The 21,545-nt window shown below is 40.9% G+C and overlaps 1 protein-coding gene across 6 annotated transcripts in view; it reads right to left on the bottom strand.

The window, feature by feature from the left end:
• PALLD (palladin, cytoskeletal associated protein) overlaps nucleotides 1-21,545 on the bottom strand; it is a 187,812-nt gene that overhangs the window by 98,649 nt on the left and 67,618 nt on the right. Inside the window, exon 1 of one of the 6 annotated variants that reach the window (XM_075611714.1) lies at nucleotides 11,838-12,162. The exons of 4 other annotated variants lie outside the window; for them this stretch is intronic. The gene's annotated coding sequence lies outside the window, so the exon portion shown is untranslated. Of the gene's footprint in view, nucleotides 1-11,708; nucleotides 12,163-21,545 lie in introns of those variants that run through there. One more of the 6 variants, XM_075611705.1, reaches the window with a different exon arrangement.

Below are 21,545 nucleotides of genomic sequence, written 5' to 3' on the forward strand. Positions count from 1 at the left end.
CTGAGGGGTTTTTGTCTTGTTAGTTGCAACTGATATCTCCACATCCTGCTAAAAAGGGAGAGATTCAGATTGCCTCAGCCAGGGAACTACTTATCATCTGACTTTTATCTCAGTGGCCAGCCAAGTGTCACATTACCAAAGGTTCGACAAAGAAAACAAGCGGCAACACACGTCGCAAATCATAAAGAATCATAATATTATATTATCAAAACAGTGACGGAAGGTCCTTGCAGGGACGGTACTGACACTCCCATGTCAAACTGCATCATGTCTTGTTAATATAACAAAAAGTGAAAGGAAAAAAAAGGCACTGGTACTCAGGAAACAAGGGAAATGAATGATGTCCAAGAGAGCGTGTACCCATAAAAATAAAGGAATTTAATGGATCAAGCAAAAAACAGCTACATTACGGGGTACACACACACCAACGCGTTTCGAGCGTGAGCTCTTTCTCAAGGAAATATAAATATATTGTTAATATAATACGATGTTTTAGAGCAGAACAACAAGTTGCAGTTTATTTTTATTTTTTTACTTATAGGATTGAAGCAGGGGGTGTCTGGAGCTGATGTATGTTCATTTCAGGTCCAGGAACCCCCTGCTTCCCGAGAAATGTATCTTTGTATGTGGTGCCGGTATCGTCTTCATGTTTAAATGTCGCTCGTCACACGGGTCAATAGGAAGCCACAAGTGATGATGTCTCGGCTTCCTATTGGCCCGGAAGACAGTGGACATTTACAGTCGCCATTATGTTAGCCCCAACAAGACCTGTCGGAGTTGCTACCTGCAGAGATACCGGCACCCCCTACGGAGGTCAGTATCTCGGGAAGCAGGGGGTTCCCGGAGCTGAAATGAACGTTGTTTATCTCAGGACACATTGGAAATAAGTGCTGCACTCTGCTGCCGGAAATAGTATAACAACCAGTGGTCTAGTCCTGGCAGCCATCTTCTTCACAGGATCCATTCACCCCAAGCTACGTTTACTTTCTTTTTAAATAATATTTTTAATTTACTTAAAATGATGGGGTACAGAAAGGATGAAGGAAATGGGGTGGGTGGTTAAGTGGATACAAAAAGAAAAAGGGTACGAGGGAGTGGGGGAGGGAACCAGTAGCATTACACTTACAGCATATAGCGTATCACGGTATGACATTAGCACAACTCTTTATGTACAGTCACTACATGGTGCAGAGTCTTGTGTCTATCCCTTGTCCTCTCATCCCACTAAGTTTACTTTTTGATATAAAAGACTACTCTACGACTCTAATTTAAATATGTAAATAAAAATGCCTGTATTAAAGAAATAGCTATGGTAATCGGTGCGTCATTTTGTGAGGTTTTCTGAGGCAAGCCAAAAAACATTCTCTTCTAACCACATTAGCTGTAAAAGGCCACGTTGATCATCAAATAACTTTAATGTTGGTCCCATAAAAGGTATCACAAGCTGGGAAAAAAAGTCTCAGAACCCCCTTACAAAATCAGTATTCTGGTGGTATAAATATCAGGATTGCATGTTCGGCAAATTATAACAGCTGTATTTTCCCTGTACTGGTATAACGGCTTAAACAGAAAGAATACTGGTGGAAATGAAGCACTCACGCCATGAAATAAAGACAACCAAATTGTTTTGAACGGGGTATCTTCCTGTGGTAAATCTTGTATTGGTTTTTTTTTACACTTGTATGGCATCAGTAGTGCAGCGGCGAAACATTGATCGAAATCCCCGCGATTCAATTTATGTACAGTATGTATGCACGTATATCTTTATTTATATAGCGCCATCCAGGGACATACTGTAGCGCTTCCCAGCAGTAACACACGTGACATAATAAAATAACACATAAGCGCTTCAGGCATAAAAATAACATTAGAAAAAGGAGTCCCTGCCCCGAAGAGCTTAACGCCTGTTTTTCTAGGATTGTACTCCCTACATTTTGGAGAGTATAATATATATGATAGAACAGGGATGGCCAACTGCAGTCCTCGAGAGCCACCAACAGGTTTTCAAGACATCCCTGCTTCAGCACAGGTGGCTCAGTCATAATGGAATTACCATTTTCATCCATTTTTGTGCATCCAATAAACTGCCAGGGCTAAACTGGCTTAAGTCTACATAAATAAGGCCCTTAGACAACATGCAGTAAAGCAGCTTCTTCATGGTAAGGAAGCCTTTGAGTTCCATTCATTCGATTGGAACAGAGGCTTCCCTGCCATGCCAGGATGGCTTGGGGAATCACAGACTCATGTGATGTATCAAAGCCCACACACTGTGTGTTTAATATTATCCTCAGCAATTTGCACTGACTCCTTGTGATCTTGGGTATTAATGACCATGTTTGTATCATTGGTCCCCCTTGATTTCACATGTATTCTCTTTGTAGTCTTTTGACTGCTTGATTTGTTATCCAGCCCTCCCCCGGTTAACTGCCATAACTCTCTTCGACCTCTTTGTGATCTAAAGAAGTATCAACTGATAATCCTTTGTGGAGGTGTGCACAATTTTCACAGCACTTTAGGAACTATGCAAAATTGATCTTTGTCAAAATTCACAACATTCATCTGGACCCTGAAATAGGGCTTTTGCTGTAGAGGAAAAGAGGGAAAGAAAGACAGTCCTACATAGTAGAGTAGTGTACCCATTAACTTACATACCTCCCAAAACACTACAAACGTATACACAACAGATGGGGAACACACACAAGATACCAGGGAAATAAACATATTTGCATATTCAAATGAGGTCATTTCCGAGATATGTCTCCACTCGTCCCCTCCCTCTCTCCTCCTCCCTCCCCTCTCCCTATTCCCCCTCACTCCGCCCCTCCTCACGTATGAGGTCTTTGCATTAACAGGAACTATATAAATACAAGAATACTTTGACTATTCATTTACAAAGTGAAGCCGTACCCTTTAGGGCACTAAAACTGCAGCGTTAACAGTGGCCCTGCTCACATTGCTTTTGTAATAAATTGATTCACAACGTGTTTATATGACCCGGGTTCTTTGTTTGTTTTTTTAATACAAATTGTTTATTCATCTTCAGGCTGTTATATAAATGTAGCTAAAAAAATACAGCCAGATAATTGCAAAATACATGTGCATAGCATCACAATTAAAACTAAACATATTGATGGACAAAAAGATAGAAAAACATCAAAATGAATGTTATCTTTATACAAAGACCATTTTGATCCCTATAAAAATAAAAGGCAATTTCTGACATAATCTAGAATGCGTCAGACGGTCTTATCACCGTATGTGGTTGGAAGACAATGACAGGCATGGTACAATAAGAAGAACATAAAACATGTATCAAAGCTTCACTGGTGAATAAACAGCAGAAGACAGCATTATTTAAGTAAATGTAAGTACATTTAGTAATATTTTTGCACCGGTCTTGCACAAGACAAGCATTGATCCATCGCTCCCTAAGTGGTTGACGTATCCCTACAAAGAATAGTGAATGTTGACGTACTGCTCTATTATGTGACAATGCTGATAATTACATTCCGTACATTTGACACAGATTAAGCAACAGGCTTTACACCCCCTCAGACCCTGAGAGTAGTCAAAAGGATAAAATGACGCACGCAGGCTAAGAATCGGATAAATCCCTTTGCAAAACCGCTGTGATACATCCCTACTATTTATGAATCCACCACATCGATGAACATGCATTGAGGAATTTGGTTCAATAAGTTAAGAAATAAAATGGTGGTGCAACACTTTTGGGAAAATTAAATTATCTTGGCCAATCCTATGGAAGCTATTGACGGAACATAATAGTACTAATTAACCACAACTGGGAATAGCTAGAAAGGGATAAACTTATCAAAAATAGGTATATATTAAAACAATATGTCATAGCGTTTCTATGCAGCTGATACAGTAATCAGATATAGCTTCCACCCCTACCCTCACCTCTGCAATCCAGTTCCAAGTCTCTGATTGCCTCCGGTATTCTTGTGGATATCCCTCTTGTATCTAAAGCCCTCTCCCGCCTCTCACTCACTGCCCCCTACCCCCGGAATGCCCTTCACCTTAATATCCGACTGGCACCCTCTCTCTCCACCTTTAAGGTCCATCTTAAAACACACCTCTTTAATGAAGCATATGAGTAGCTCCACTGGCTGATACTATACATCTCATATGCATTTACCATGACCCCTTGCAGACGCACTTACCATAATTCCCCCACTTTACTGTCTCTGTAAATTCTCCCTACTGACCACTTAGATTGTAAGTTCTTCGGGGCAGGGACTACTTTTCCTAATATCTACTTTTATGTATGAAGCGCTTATTTCTATTATGTCACATGTTACTGCTGTAAAGCGCTATGTACATGAATGGCGCTCTATTAATAATGATATAGATACATACATGGTGTCCGTTGCTTTAAACTTAATATGTCCAAAAATGAGCTCTTCATATTTCCCCCTAAATCTGGCATAATATGCCTTTTTTCCATCATAGTAAATGGTACTACCATCTATCCTGTCACCAAAGCACGTTGCCTAGGAGTGACATTTGACTTCACATTCCCGGTATGGCTGAAATGTGTTACTTCGTCTTCCAAAATCCGCCCTTTCCTCTGTAAATCTACTGCTAAAACTCTAACCCTTATTCTCTCCCGTCTGGATTATTGTAACATATTGCTAGCAGGCCTGATTCACAACTTTCTCCTTTGGAACCTATCCAAAATTCTGCTGCTAGAATAATTTCACTTTCTCCCAAAACAGTCTCTGCTCATCTCCTCCTTAAATCCCTTTACTGGCATCTCATCAAATTCCGGATCACCTACAAAGTTCTCCTACTTTCCTTCACGGCTCTCCACTCATTTGCTCCTCCCTGCATATCAGCTCTGATCTCTCGTTATACCCCTGCTCGTTTCCTGCGCTCTATCAATAGCAGTCTCTTTTCCACCTCTACTGCTCTCTCTTGCCTTAAATCTTTTTCTGCCACTGCACCTTACCTGTGGAATGCCCTCCCACTCAGTATACGCAAAGCACATTGTCTCACCACCTTTAAGTCAAACCTTAAAACTCACCTCTTAGGTATTTAAATAGCCTGGACTCATGTCTACTGTCCCACAGTCACTCCTACCAACCATTGTGGCCAAGCACTGCCATCTACTGCACTTAATCCGCTGTCTCTGAAAGTCTCCAAACACACAACTTAGATTGTAAGCTCTCCGGGGCAGGGATTTCCTTTCCTATTGTCTGGTTTTGTTTGTTGCACTTACTGTATTATAATTCCCTGTACGGTTTTGTCTATTATGTAAAGCGCTGAATACCGCTATGGGCGCTATATAAATAAAGATATACATATAAACATAGCAATAGCAACTATGTTTATCTACAACGTAAAAAAAAAGGTCAACTGCATAAGCTTGAAGGTATACATGTAAGAAACCCATGTTGAGTTACATTTTGTATTGGTCAAATAATGTAGCAATGTCAATAGATAGACTATTGCTGATAATATCCCCATGTATTCTTTTACCAATCGCATCCCCATCTTTATGATTAATATCCCGTCAAGCAATTATTTTGTACTAATTGAATATTATGTTGATTGTAATAACCACAAACAGACAACATCTGGAACGAGAGTGGTACTGGCTGCACTGCGGTCGTCAGGGGGTATGAAATAGTATTTGCACGTAGCTAGATCCAGAGTAGATCTTCAGGGTCATTTTCCTTTTATTATAAGATGTGGGTGTTGTTGTTTTTTTTTTAATTGGTTACATCCTTTTTGTAAGTTTCTTTTTTTCCTTCTTTTTATTAATAACCAATAAGAAAAAGTGTAAGATCTTGCCACAGTCCGCAGCCTTCATGGCAGCCAAGAATCAGGTCCAACCTACTGTAGTAATAAAAAATATGAAAGAAAAAAAGAATTGGGATTTGCCCTATCACTGGCAGTTCAATGCACTGTTGGCCTTCCTGACAACAAAAGGATTCTGTCTCCTTTCTCGATAAGTGGAATTCCCTCCGTTATCACGTCCTCTTCCCAACCATCTAGTCATCCACTCAACAAGAATCAGGTACCATAAAGCAGGCAATTCTATTCGCTTTTGGAGTTCAGGTAAGTCCTCTCGCTTAATTCTTTCCTTGGGTACGGGATGTGCCATACATTTCTGAGCAGTGCTTGCATCCTCCTTTGACACTGAACCAATTGTCTGGTTTTTCTGGAGCCCACTGTCACTGATAGGAACATGTTAATCTCCTACGCTTCTCCGAGTCATCTTTGACAAAGGGCTTAGCCCGAAACGCGTCAGAGTGAGTGATTGTCCGGTTTTATGGTGTCTACCCCTATATACCAATAAATTAGTTTTAACCTATGGTGTGCTGGTTCCTGCTGTTTGTCCCTGCGCTGTGCTCCACTCTCCTCCCTAGAGGCTTTCCCATCTGTTTAACCCCTTCAGTGCTGCCTTCCTGACACATCCAACTCTGATATTTTAAAGCCTGTGGATCCTTTGCTCCCCCTCACCGTGTCTTCTCCTCCTGGATTGTTTATCCACAATGCCATTGCCCCTTTCTGTGTGGACATTTCTTCCCCTTGTTTGTTCTGGATCCTCTCCCGCACTCTCTAGCTGCATACGCCGAGAAACATAATGCAAGTGCAGTAGCTCTGACTTCTGCTCAATGTATTAAGTCACAACCTCCCCCCCCCCCAATGATTCCAAACTGGTAGGATCATTACATGAAAATAAAGGCATTCTTGATCTCTAAAGTGTAATGCTACAGTTTCAAGTGAGTGACGCACAACTGTATGTGTATGCTAATAAACTTTCACACAAAATCCATCGATGACATTTCAAAGCTGGTTTACAGAACGGTGTGAATTTGTTTGGTTTCATATTTAAAGTCTATGCACGCCATGTGGAAAACACATTTGTGCAATTCAATCTAATGCTTAACGCGGCAGAAATATCAATATCCCATTTGTTATAGCGGCTTCACTAACCTCTGTGTAAAACTCACTCTGCTTTGAAAGAGGTGCCTAGATTCATCTTGCAGAATCCCGGTTATGTTGAATTTAGTAGTATCCTCTTGAAATGAATGTTTCTATGCAGTGACGGTATGTTGCCAGTGCATTTCTGGTTAAACTAATACTACTCTCTCAGCACCTAATACTCGGGTCACATGCAGCTTATTGGCACTAAAAGGAATCAGGGAACCTACAGTAGCCGGTGACCTACACGGAGTTTAACACTCAGAATATTCTGTTGTCCATCATGCTATGAATTTCTTCCTAGCAATAGTCTGATGGTGAGTCATCATGGCCTCTCCTGAAGATTTCTGAGCACATGGACCAGTGGTGCTCAACTCCAGTCCTCAAGACCCCCCAACAGGTCAGGTTTTAAGGATATCCCAGCATCAGCACAAGTGGTCAGTCAATGACTGAGCCACTGATTGAGCTACCTGTGCTGAAGCAGGGCTATCCTTCAATCCTTACCGGTTGGGGGGTCTTGAGGACTGGAGTTGAGAACCACTGACATAGACACTAGTGATGTCATCAAAGGTAGTCATGTTTTCCGTTTCTACATACAAGATGTGTGTCTAAGTCAGCAAAGTCGGTTCGAGACGTTTCCAGAAACGTGCGATTCAGGGAAAATTACGACTTTCAAAAGCAGATTCCCCCTTCATAGTATAGAATAACGATGCAATAAAATGAAAACACTCAGTCATGTAACAGATTTGTTACCATTTGCATCCGTTATGTCATATATATATATATATATATATATATATATATATATATATATATATATATATATATAGTTTTAAATGCTTTAGTTTTAGATCTAAATCTCATAAGAATTAGCCCAAATCCAAGCATCACAGCAAGAAACAGGGACTGGACATGAAGGTAATTTTACCAAAACAGCAAAGTATTACATTTTTTCACAATTAAATTTATCACCCAAGCGAAGCAATATTGACTAAGTAAAACAATATCCAGGAGCCCTAGGTTGGCAAACAATACATCGAAGATAAGGTGCTGCAATGTTAACTCATTTACGCACCATAAAAACTTTACACAGGCAGTAGTTATGTCCTTTAAAATAGTATTTACAACATTGGCAAATCCTGTCATTAAACTTGGGGTGTAACTAAACAGGAATAAAGATAGTAAATATGATTGCTCTTGCATGTAAATCTGGGTGAACCTGTGTAAATAGTTCTCCCGACAGTAAACATTTCTGACAAGGAAAAGCAAAAAAATCTAATAAAAATAAATCTAAGTAAAAAAATAAAATGAATAACATGCTATTCAATTCTAGAAAACGCTTTAGAACTTTCTAAAGACACTGGCCTTTGTTCAATGTGTTGTCATTTGCGCTGAAATCATTGTGAGCCAGGGGAAACCTGCTTTACTGCATCTTGTACAGAAGCTATCATCCACTAAAAAAGCTTTCACAGAAACAACACTGTCCTGCTAATGTAGACTACTGTATTATCGGAACACTGTATTATGCCAGGTAACCAAAACAAGGATTGTGGACCATATTTAGGAAGCAGTGCTGGTCCACGGGACACCTTCTTCCATGGACCATAAAGTGTATTATGACATTGCACCACTTAGTGAATATGTATCTTTTTATAATGTTTGAGTCCTGCTGCAGTCCCCAGAAAAAGCACAATGTAATTAAAGCCTCTACTTTTCGTAGAGAGAAGGTGGGATCGGAGCACAATTGTCTTACCCCGTCAAAACACCCCAAAGATTAGCAAAAGAAGAATCGAAAGTAACCTCAATCTATGGGCCATCTCAATGTATGAATTGCTTGCTGAGTGTGATGCCCTTCCTTAACTCCTCACCCCTACGACATGCAGCACTTATTATCTGAGATCTGACTCCAAAAGACTGTTCATGGTCCCAAGGTTCAACAAAGAATCCGGCCGCTCCTCCTCCTCTTACCGTGCACCCCACAACTGGAACAACCTACCGGAGACTCTCACATCCACCACCAGTTTAAATTCCTTTAAAACTAAGGCAGTCTCACATTTTAATCTGGTCTGTAACTGTTACATATGCCTATAATATATATTATCTTTAACTGTGTGTGCAATGTCTTGTATATAATGTATACCCTGTACACTTATGGAACTGTATTTGTAACCATGTATTATTTGTCATCAGAACTCTGTGCCCAGGACATACTTGAAAACGAGAGGTAACTCTCAATGTACTACTTCCTGGTAAAACATTTTATAAATAAAAATAAATAAAATAAATAACTGTCATTTAACCCTCAGAGAAAAACAGACAGGATTGGCATTTCTCAAAAGTGTCTCTGTGCTATGCATAAAAAGAAGCTTTAGATGACTGTAAGGAGGTTATACATGAAACTGCAGCATAACCGGACATTTGACTTCAATGGGAGTTTTCATGCAATCAGCACTAGCACAGTTTATCGAATAACCCCCTAAGTGTGTAGTCATACCCATTCCTCAGGAATCCACCATAAGCCCTTCAGGCAAGGAGAAGAAGATGCCAGTACGACATACAGTAGAATAGATGGAACGTTTGCAGGGGAATTAAAATAGAGGTGACAATGTGCTTGAACACAGGGGAGCACAATTATTGCGAGTGAGATTTTTTTTTTATTTAGACTTAATATGTGAACGGTTTGTGGTATATTTTTGCTATGAGAACATAAAGGGAGACGATATTTTCAATCAAATCCATCATTCCATAACATAGGATATTGAATTTGAGGTTTGTAAAAAGCACACGCAGTACTCAGAACCCCCTTGTATCCCTGGCTACATTCTACCCTTCGGTATGTCCTTTCAGCAGATGCTGGTCTCCTTCCAAAAGCCAACCCTTCATCTCTGCTTTCCAAGTTTCTGTAAACACATCATAAGAAGGCCCGTCTTTTTCCTTTTCCTTCCCAGCGTTCCTTAAAAATACATTCCTTCTGCCAGGAAACTTTGCTGTATTTTCTTTTTCTGCAGTACCCAATTTGAAATAAATGTCCAGAGCAGCAAGCTGAACCTGAGCTGCCCTGGGCTGTTTTTCCCTGCCTACAGTAACTGAGGCAGACAAAGCATCCCTTAATTCGACATAATAACCAATAATTAGGATAATATTCTGCTGCTATTGGTGAGGAAGTAAAGACAGAAAGAGAAATACTAGCACTATAATGCCCAAGTCAATTAAAGCCTGCAGCTTAATGTAAAGTAAGCAGGGGTCAGTTCCCTATTAAAGCTGTCGCTTACTAAAACAAACACACACACACACATATATATATATATATACACACACACACATATATATATATACACACACACACACAAACACACACACACACACACACACACACACACACACACACACACACACACACACACACACACACACACACACACACACACACACACACACACACACACACACACACACACACACACACACACACATATACACTTTCCATTTTTCTTCCCTATCACAAACTTCATTATTAAACTCTTTCTGTGTTGGAGGAACAATAAGAGTCCTGACCACTAAGACGATGAAATAAATGCAGCATTCTACATCATTGAGGACGTAACCCCTAACAAATGCTATATGTATCGTATATTTTATCACCTGTGCTATTGTTCATTGTCTTTGGTTTGGACTGAATTTGCAGAACTACTACATATTCATGAAACAAAGGTGTGAGGCAGCTGAGTGATTGCGGGTGGCACTATACTTTTGAACCAAAAGTATAGATTCGCACCAAAAAATGAGCATACTGGAGTTGACAGCAGTGCTGAGTATGACAACACATTAAGCTGATCGTAAAAACGAACCTGTTTAAAGCATCTTCTAATTATGGACATAGTTTCCAATAAATATATGGTGCTAAACTCCAATGGCCTGGACCAAATGATCTCAATCCACCCAATGAACAACAAACAGATGAAACCCCACATTAGTGAGGACTTGTCATGTGTGTGAGGGGAGCAGGAGCAGCTTTCAAACAAACTGGCACATAACAAGGCTATGTGTGCCGGGGCTACTGTGAAAAGGAGTTTGGGGTCTCTAGAAATGTACAGATACACTCAATACCATTGGGCACTGAAGATGTTTTTAGTTCTGAATATAAAATGCTGCTTCTATCCCTTCACTGTCTGAGACGTACCCAATTGTGTGATGACCTGTTAGTTATTACTACAGATACGTACAATATACTGTTATTACATTTATCTACTGTATATTACACACCTACCTTATAGTCTTCAGTCATCTTAGAGCTCTGATCCAAAAAACAAAATGCTAACTGCTATTACTCTTTCAAATGCTGGGGGTCCCATCATAACGTGGAATATTATAGTAAGCTATCTCTGGCAGTGAATGGGTTACCCGCTGCTAAAACTATATCAGCTAGTAACATACATATGAGTAACATCACAAAAATTGAACACAACCGTATCGACACAACACAGCAAAAAACTCACATTAATAAGCCTCAGTGCCTGGCATTAGTGGGGATGTTAAAACAGCTATAAACGTTTTACAGTCTCCAAGTCTCACACATGCCTAACACAATCCAGACACAAAAAGAAAAGAATAACATGCCTACAACTGTAAGACCTTCAAAGATAATAAGGTTTGTACGCTCTGTGTGTGTATATCACACTTTTTTTAAATTTTTTTTTAAAGCATCAAAATACAGTATGCAGGATGTACTACATGTACCCCCTGCAGCATCTTACCTTGCAAACACCTCCTTGGGTCTACTCCCCTTGGGTCTGTATCTGATCTCCCTGTGATCAGGCTGTGGTTTGGATTCCAGCACTAGTGCTGGTATTCTAAGGCTGGAGTGGAGTCTAGCAGGTACTTACCAGCCCTGTGCACACAGATTAGTCAGAGAAGAAGGGATCACCAACTTAGTGACTCAGTGATTCTTCAGAAGAGAAGAAAAACTTTTTCTGCCCAGCTGCAGCTTCACAATAAAAGTCCCTCCCCCTTTTCCTTACAGGATCCCTGCCTGTGTTTAAAGAACGAGGCATCGCCGCAGATCTCAAACGTTGATGGCAGATGACGTTTTCCCCTCCCCGTCCATCTCATTGAGAAATTAGGAGCGCTGCGCCTGGAACCGCAGTCTTGTTTGAGAGATTTGCCAATGAAAACCTCTCGCTGCCGAGTGAGAGGGCTACCGTGCACAGCCGCCTTGTGCTGGACTGGCTGCAAACCTCGTTCTATTGCACACTGGAAAGAGACGTCTAATCTGGGAACAAAGTGCATGGGAGAGGAAGGGCAAGCAGTTGGATGCTCTGGTGTTTGTGCAGAAAAATGGATGAAGCTAGTCTCAGTTTGTCCCTACATATTGACGGTTACTAATGAAGCCCAGCGTTAACCTCTGTATTACCAGTGGGGCCTGCAGCATATTCCCGCACAGGCGGCTCTGACAGCAAAGATGTGTTGTTGATGTTTTTCTAACGTTGTCTCTTGCTGGCCCCTCTCTCTGGAATCCCCCACCACTGCACCGCCAGACTCTCCCCCAGCATGCAAAAACTCCCTGAAAACTCACCTTTTCCAGGAAGCCTATCTGTTATACTCCTAATAACATCCTCCTCCCAACCCTATTGGTACCAGGTGTGTGGCTGGACCAAACTCCATGCCATACAGCAATCCCCAACATCCACACCCCCAAACCTTAATAGATCAAGCATTGCAGCTCTACCATACTCCACCCTGATGTATACTCTATCCCACAATGAGCAGCCACTTTTTACTCACATTGGCCTTATTCCTGCAGACTGTAAGCTCTCAGGACCAGGACCTCATCACCTTGTGTATGTGTTTGTGCTTGTTTGTCCTTATTCATATGTAACCCTGTTTATGTAATATACATAACTCTGTAACCCCCGCTGTGCCGCACTGCGGGATATGCTGGCACTTTGCAAATAATAATAACATTATATTTTTCTTGGTAATACTTGATTTGCCATGCCGATGGCGAGTCAAGCAAAATAAGCAGTTTAACTTTAAAAGTACAAGCTATGGTCAAACAATGGGACCAATTCAATATGCGCCTAAGCAGCCTGTCGCAGTGTGATTGACATGAATTGGGGTTTTCGGGTATATAGAACATATATAACAAAAAGAAAAAGAAGCGCTGAGTGATGTGATATTGCAGGGGTGTGCAAACTGGGCAGATTCTTCAGGGGGGCGCAGAAGTTGCAGATGCCCCGCGCTCTTCCCCCAAGGCATTTAAATTAATGCTGGGAGATCGCGTGAGGCCTCTGCAAATTCACTTACCTTGTCTTCGGCGACGCGTCTCCATGGCAATGCGGCATCATTTGACGCCTAGAGCCGGAGACAAGGTATGGGGGGGTGGGACGGGGCGTGAGTAAAGAGGGAAGCAGGCGGGGCGGGGGACACGAGCAGGGAGGGAAGAAGGCAGGGGGGGTGCAACAGGGAAAGTGATATTGCACTGTATGGTATTTTTAGGTTTTTGGCGCATCATTTTTCTTCAGCTTTTGTATATGGAATAACCCTTTGTGTTAACAATTGAATTAGTCAATAAGTAAAAATGGGGAAGATGCTGATCCAAGGAGGAATCTGTTTGCCAATATTTGGGAGTCAGGATGGAATTTATTTTTCCCCTTATTAGGTGATATTTCACTAGCATTAGATGATATTTCACTGGGGTTTTTTATTTGCCTTCCTCTGGTTCAATACTGTAAATAGAAATATAGGATAAGTATCTGTCATCTATATTTAGCATAGGTTGAACTTGATATGTCTTTTTTCAACCTCACCTACTATGTAACTATATGAATGTATATGTATGTAACTACTGTATGTAACAATGAATTGATGTGCATTCTATTTACCTATGCATTTGTTATAATGTTTGCACTGGTTGAGGATCTCAGTCAAGTCACACAGTACTGTGTGTATGAAAGAGGAAAATAATATTCCTTTCACACAGAAGTTTACATTTAAAACATGCAGAGCAGAGTTTTGCCCCAGAATTGCACTGATTTTGCCCTGATACATAAGCCCCTCAGTGTCCGAGCTACAATAAAAATAGCAGCGATTAAAAAAACCTAAGGTCCCAATTTGTATGTTGTTCAGTTACATAGTTTGGGGAAATTTACTCCCACGACATTTAGACAGACGCAGGGTTATGCGAAACTATAGTAAAGATGATTAGTTGCTCAGAATTAACAACATAGCTCTTTGTCATCACAGCACTGTCATTCAGTCCTCCTCCTCAATGTCTCAATATTCCATAGTAATGTAGGACTAGGAAGAACCAGAATGCATTGTGTTTAGGTTTAAAACTAAAGAACCAAGTCAAAATCTCATGATGACATAGAGTTAGGTCGGCAAAACTGCTTTGTGTTTTGTTCAGGAATGAGGCGGGGTTGTGGGTGCTGAAAACACCTGACTAACATTTTATATATCCCTTTCAAAGCCCTTCATTTCAGAAGAATGTCTGCACAGTGAGCCCACATTGTGATTTTTTTTAATTTAATGGGACTGCCTCTTTAAATAGCTCACAGAAAATACACTAATGATACTATTAGCTCTATGGAATTTTAACCTTTAATGATTTAAAGGTGCAAGCACACAAAAGAGGTGGTTGTGGCAACGTCAGATGCCCCTTGATCTTTATCAGCACTGCCTTTATGCTTTTTTTACTTGGTAAAAATAGTCTGTAGCACAGTTCTGCCTGACCTGATGAGGAGAACATTGCTTTTGAAACTTGCTTTGCTTGATCAAATAGGTTTTACATCACATAGGAGAATGGGCAGAGTAGGTGGCCAAGTGGTCAAGTATGGGCTGTCACATTCTATGTTTGCTTTAAAATACACGTTTTCACCCACTGTTGAAGCACTTATTCCTTTTTGAACAAGAACACAAGGAAACCCGTTCCCAGTATCTCAACCATGTAATGTGACCAACAATCCTTAGCCCACTACATGCATCAAAATGGTTAGTAAACATATGCTATTAACAGAAGCTACGGATAATTGATGTGTGTTTATATCCCTACTAGTCTCTGTCTACTTGGAAATAACAGAGGGATGAGATCCCAGCGTTCATTACATAGCGTGCCTTTCACATCCATTCACTGTAGAGTTTATACTGTAGAGTTTATGTCCTGTTGGTGCTAGTTTACTGTGATCTTGACTTTCTCTCTGGTGTTACAAATGACATTCAGAACAAGTTTATCATCTATTATTCCGCTTGGTGCTATGCAACATACACAAGGAGCACTATTGCCATTTAATGATTACGCATCTATATTTTTACTACTTTTGGCAGCTTGAAGAAGATGCTTATTTTTCCACACACTTTTTTGAATATATTATCAGCTTTCATGGACAGATAACTAAAAAATTGGGATGAACCCAGGAAACCGAGGCTGCTAACAGGTAGTGCACACACTATGGCAACTTGATTGAAGAAAGACCCAGCAATGAGTATTGATATAATAAAACCTCCGGTATAGATAACAGGGAGTTGGGCAATGGTAAGCCGGATAGAGGTACAGGGGGACACCACCCTAAGGGGCGCCCCCAAGTAAATCACAGCCCGGCACCAACCGCCTCAATAATCTCCCTGAAATACCGCGTGGAGGTGAGGAGTATTTCGGTACTCACGAAAAAGCCGTCCCTGTTGATGCAGGGATTTCCGCAGCGGCTTCCTCCTCTGGTGTGGCTGGCGTCAGCGTGCTCCTCCGGAAGTGATGACACAGGAAAAAAGGTATTGAAAAAGTCCATAGCCTGGACGAAACGCGTTAGAGTGGTTGCCTGATGTTTGCTGCTAGCGATCAATAAAGTTTTTTTAGACATCCATGCGTTGGCTGCTGAAGTTGCTGTGATCCGCGGACCACCTTACCTTTTTTCATGGACAGATATTTTAGAGACACACCAGTTCCAAAAATGATTTTGAGGAAAACACGGTATCCTTAAACATATTCAAGAACCTGAGTTACACTATATGATACAACAACTCTGGTCATTCAAATCGCATTGCATAGATAAAATGTTCTTGTATGCTCCCTAGACCTCTGCGCCTCTTATTTCTGCTCTAGTCTGTAAGCAACAATAATATCCCATGGATATGTCTGATTCAGCTGCACCACTTTAGACAATGAAGTCATTCTATTGGTAAGAACCATAGAGCAGTCCTGTATTAGTCAATCTCTGTGCTGAAATGAATACAACAACACATTATAGCAATAGTCAGCATTGCTGTAGTTTGAAAACACAAAATAAGTTATGGTGGGTAAAAAAAAGTGACAAAAACATTCCATCAAATGAAAATACCACTTGTGAGCCCATTCACATGTCCCAGACAGGTCTGCAACCCCGCCTTTCCCAATTATCTCTTGGCATTCAATGCTTCCAGTGCAGCAAGGGATTCTGGGTAATGACATGCAAATGAGCACTCACAGTGAATCACTTTTTACTTCTTGTCCATTTTACCCTGGACCCTTATAAACATATGCCTGCTGTATTACACAGCTTTTTTTTTTTTTACACTAAAGCAAGTGTCATTTTTTGGTTCCATTCAATACTATAAAAACTAGAGGTGATATATAGTCAGCATTTTAATTCAGGGAGCCCCCTCCCGCTACCCTCGTTTATCCTCTGAAACAATGTTCTGGAAGCTTCTGAATCCTACTGAATTGGGTGTGGTCAAGTCAAAGAGAGATCTGTCTTGTGTCGGGACTGGGTCAGCTACATGACCGGGGGTTTAAGATATTTGCCTTCACTACAATGCTAACTTTTTTAATACACTGGTGCAGGCATTCAAGATGTTATTACTCTTTAGATACTCTCTACTTTTAGTAATTGGCAGTGTATTTAATGCATTTATTAAACTTTCCCTACCTGTATGTTTCTGTGTACATACCGTATGAGTTTTTGTATAAAGGCCTGATGAGGCGTATGCCTGTATGTCTCTGCATTCTTTTTTAATTGGTGCACATATTTTGTTTGGGATGGTACGCCTGCTTGTGGATGAATGTATGATACATTTTCTATGCATTCTTTTGCTTTCACGTACTTTTAATAATGTATGTTAGAGAGTGATGAATTACCTGTCAGCGTTTTCTTGAAACCTGGAGCCCTGTTTATAATTCTTTACAAAATGCACCCAATGTTTTGCTGGTTTATGAAGGGATTATGTAAGATGCACATTATTGCTTTATGTACCATAACACAGTGTTATACAATTCTTGGTAAATGATGTACTCTGCTTCATTAATCATATGGACTAGACTGTGCTGCTTTAATTCATCACGTAAACACGATATTAAAGAATTTAATACTATAGTGCTCATAGTATGAGGAAAATACCATTACAGAGTACATTCTGTTCCCAAAGTACATACATGCGCAAGAAATACTAATGCAACTCTTTCGTTTCAAAAGGTTGGCTCAAAAATAGCATTGGTTTGTGAAAGTTTTACGAGCTTTTGAATATGAAATAGATTAGGTTTCAGGTCAATAAACTGTGTTGCTAGACCCCTGATTCAGCTCACGGCAAGGACAATTTTGACAAGACGAAGCAGTTTTTAATATTTTCCATCTGAAAATATTAAGTTGCTGGAAAGCAACTTTGTATTAACCCAGTTTCAACAAAGACACTCAACAAGATACCCTGGAAAGCAAGTATGAGTATGCATCCCAACTGCCAAGCACATCGTAACAACAGTGCCAGCAATGACCGGGGTGGTACTTCGGAAGAAGCCTCCAGTTACATTCAGATGTAGCCAATGTGATTGCTCTCCACCCGCCTCCCCCCCGCGCGTAAAAGTTGCCAAGGGGCCACGTTAAATGACACCCCCCCCATTATTTCAATAACCATTTGTTTTACAGGAGCCGCGTCAAATCTCACATGTTAAATCTTATATATAAATATTGCAGCAGCTTTAACGCGATGGTTTCACGTAGACGGGAGCTGTAACTTTGGCTGCATCTGTAGCTCATGGTATTAAAAAGTAGCGAGTGATTGTTGCTTTAAAGATACAGTCACAAGTGCAGAGTCAAAAAATATATTTTTGAAACAATTTGTCAGTGTAATTGATGCCCTGGAAAGATTCAAGTGCCAGTAAAGCAGCTGTTTTGCTTATTTGCATCCTGAGAAAAATGAACATGTTTTGCTTGTCTCAGGCACATTGGATTAATTCATATGAGCTAATTATGTCTGTCTGTTTGACTAATGAGTGCTGCATAATTACCTGGCATGTCGTTTTGAGTTGGACTGTCAAATCATCATAAGAAATTAAAAAAAAAAGATTGTAAAATCTGCCCAGCGCCTTGTGTGTACCAAGGAGAAGTTTCAATATATAGATTTTAAAATACTTACATTTGTCTGATTTTTTTTTTCAAAACATTTTTTAATCAGCTACATATAATCTTTGAAACATCTAAAGATCCTAAAATGGCCGACTCACTCCAACTCCATTTAAAATGGTGACTGTAGTCAATGGTCAAGCAGGGGAGCGGGAATCCCAGCAGGAAACGCTCATTAAACTTCAGTAAGAACCAGGGCCTTGCGACACTCAAAAAATATCTCAATAGTTAAATAGACATGTTAAAGTCCTTTTAATAATGTGCACATGATGCACAATGTTTCAGGGAGATCCCTCCATCTTGTTTTTTTCACCTGACAGCTCCCTGAAACATTGTGCATTATGTCCACGCTATTGAAAGGACTTTAACATGTCGATTTATCTATTGAGATACTTTACTTGGGGGGGGGGGGGGGTGGGAGGGGGTGCATGGCGTTACAGAGGCCCCACGCTCTTCCCAAAGGCATTTAAATGAAATGCCGGGGGAGTGGCGAAGGCCTCTGTAATTTCCCTTATCTTGGCTCCAGCGTTGTCATGGCAACATGGTGTCAAATGACGCCGCAGGGTCACGTGACGTTGCGTTGTGATGTCAGAACGCCGGAGACAAGGTAAAGAAGAGGGCACAAGCAGTGGGGGAGAGCCGGTGGGGGGGGTTGGGGGGAGGGGGGCAGGGGAAAAAGCTTAAGCACCCCATCTCTCGTAAAATGAGCATTTCTAGCACTACGTGCCCAGTGGCAGATTTATCTTTTATTGTTGCCTGTAGGTTCGGGGCGAACCTCGTCCGCAGCAGTGCAGCGACATCATAGTGTCACGGAGGCATGTGTGATGCTGCGTTGTCATGGCAACACATCATCATGTGACGTCGCAGGGTTATTTTAAGTCGATGCGATGCTACAGACTGTCTCCTCAAAAAAGTTGCCGCTCCAGGCTATGCCCTAGTCAGCCTTATGGGAATTCCGCCACGGATGTGCCCTGTTAGTCATATGATCCTTAGACAGTCGACTCTTATGACGCTCAGGGTACGTCTTGGGACACTCAAAGAGCTAAACAACTTATTAATGGTGTAAACTTGCTTAGAAAGGTTTAAACACCCTTCAGTCTGCGCTGCTTACTGTGTTATTGGAACTATTTTTTTAAATTTAACTGAACAGGGGACCCCACATTTTTGGGGACCCCCATGCTCCCAAGATATTTGGCAGTTTCTACCACCACACAAGAATACCGTTTCAGCTAAAAGTCATATTTCTTTCCCATGTAAAAATTGATGTTTTTATTCTCTTTGGTACCGTTTAGTTTTACCCTCATCTGGAAATTATCGTTCTTTCCTTTTATCTGTTTGGCTCATGACGACGATTAATAATGAGTTAATACCAAACAATACAGAGAAAAGGGTATGAATTAACAATGTATCTGTATATATGAGCAGTTTCCAGTTGTATCACAAGAGATTAGGTAAAGATCATAAACACTCCAAAGCATTAGGCTATTATGGAGTTATTAAAAGCTTAAAATGAATGTAAAATACTTTTATATGTCTGGGTGTAAAAAAAAAAAAAAAAAAAAAAAAAATTTGGTTAATTACCTATGTTTAACCCATTAAATACACACATACATCAACACATATCATAGCATGTCAGGGTCTGCTGCTTATTAAGAACTGACTGTGGCCCTCATTCTATAAGGCAGGGGTGCGCAAACTGGGGGGCCTCCTTTTCTGGAGGGGGGAGAGAGGGGGGGGGGAACGCAGTGGTTACCGAGGTCCCGCTCTTCCCCGAAGGCATTTAAATTAAATGCCGGGGATCGCGCAAGGCCTCTGTAACTTTACTTACCTTAACTTTCCAGCGACATGTTGCCATGGTAACCCACGGGGTCATTTGAAGCTGGAGCCGAGCCGGGGGAGGGGTAACGCTAGCGGGGGCGCAGGGAGAAGAGTTTGCACACCCCTGCTGTAAGGTATGATAGCGCAGATGACGTCCCATTGACTTTAATGGAGCTTTTGCTGTGACAGCACGACAACTGCGCTTGTCACACCTTACAGAATAAGGGCCTGTGTCTGTAACAGAATCCTAGGTACCGTGCTGTGCACAGTGCACTATACTGCAATTGTGAAGCACTTTGAGTCCCATTGGGAAAAAAGCGCTATGTTAAATAAACGTATTACTATTATTATTATTTATGACTGTCTCTCATTCTTTGCTTTCATTGTCTCATTTCTACTCAGGCAAATATGGTGCCTTATTCTCTTTCCAGGCTCCCAAACACTCTCCGAGTCTCCGAGTGCTACTGAAGCACAGACTCAGGCTTCCAAAATCCCCGAACCAGAGCCAAATAGAAGTCTTTTTTTTAAAAATTGATAGACGCACAAAGGACTTGACACGCAGTGCTGTGCTGTCATAAGTTCGGTGATATGTACTAGGTCTGCCCGCAGATGGATAACACTATTAGCATGCAGCGAGCTGATTAGTGTGGTCCCAGGGCATTTCCTCACTGAGGATGCTGAGTCACCGGTTTCCAGTTAGGGGACGTCACAATTTGCAATTCATCAATTTCACTGACATTTAGGAGCGTTCTTTCTGTCTCATGTTTGTAAAGCCACAACCCGTCCTAATCGTGTTTTCACCCTCAGCAGGGAGTACACCTTTGACGTTTAACAGCATTTTATGTTAGGGGAGAGAAATAGATATACGTCTATGACAAGAAACAAGCTGCCATTTTTAAAAAAAAATTATTTTTTAAATACTACACACTTTTTCCATGTTTTTCTAAATCACATTTAATGATACGTTAATAAAAGTTATTGATATGTTAATAAAAGTTATATAAATATATATATATATATATATATATATATATATATATATATATATATATATATATATATATATATATATATATATATATATATATATGTAGCACTGTTTCTCTCCCAACCCCCTGGGAGATCTTGCTAAAGTTACAGGTGTCATGGTGCTTGTTACTTGTGAGGGTTCAGGAGAAATGAGCGTACCGATGGTAAGGGGAAACAGGACAGGCTTTTGGTGATCGTCAGGCTGGATTCTGGTTCTGCTGCAACGCCTCCAGATATCCAATGTTATTACTCTAGCTGCAGTGAGACATGCACTTTGTAGCTGCGTGTAAAGCGGCCATGGTCTTGAGTGAGCCGCGCGTGGGAAGGTGGCGCTGCTATTTTACCATTGGGAAGGTGCCAGCAGCTGCAATAACGCCGGCA

Source organism: Ascaphus truei, chromosome 1 (genome assembly GCF_040206685.1).
Source record: "Ascaphus truei isolate aAscTru1 chromosome 1, aAscTru1.hap1, whole genome shotgun sequence".
NCBI classification, from domain to species: domain Eukaryota; kingdom Metazoa; phylum Chordata; class Amphibia; order Anura; family Ascaphidae; genus Ascaphus; species Ascaphus truei.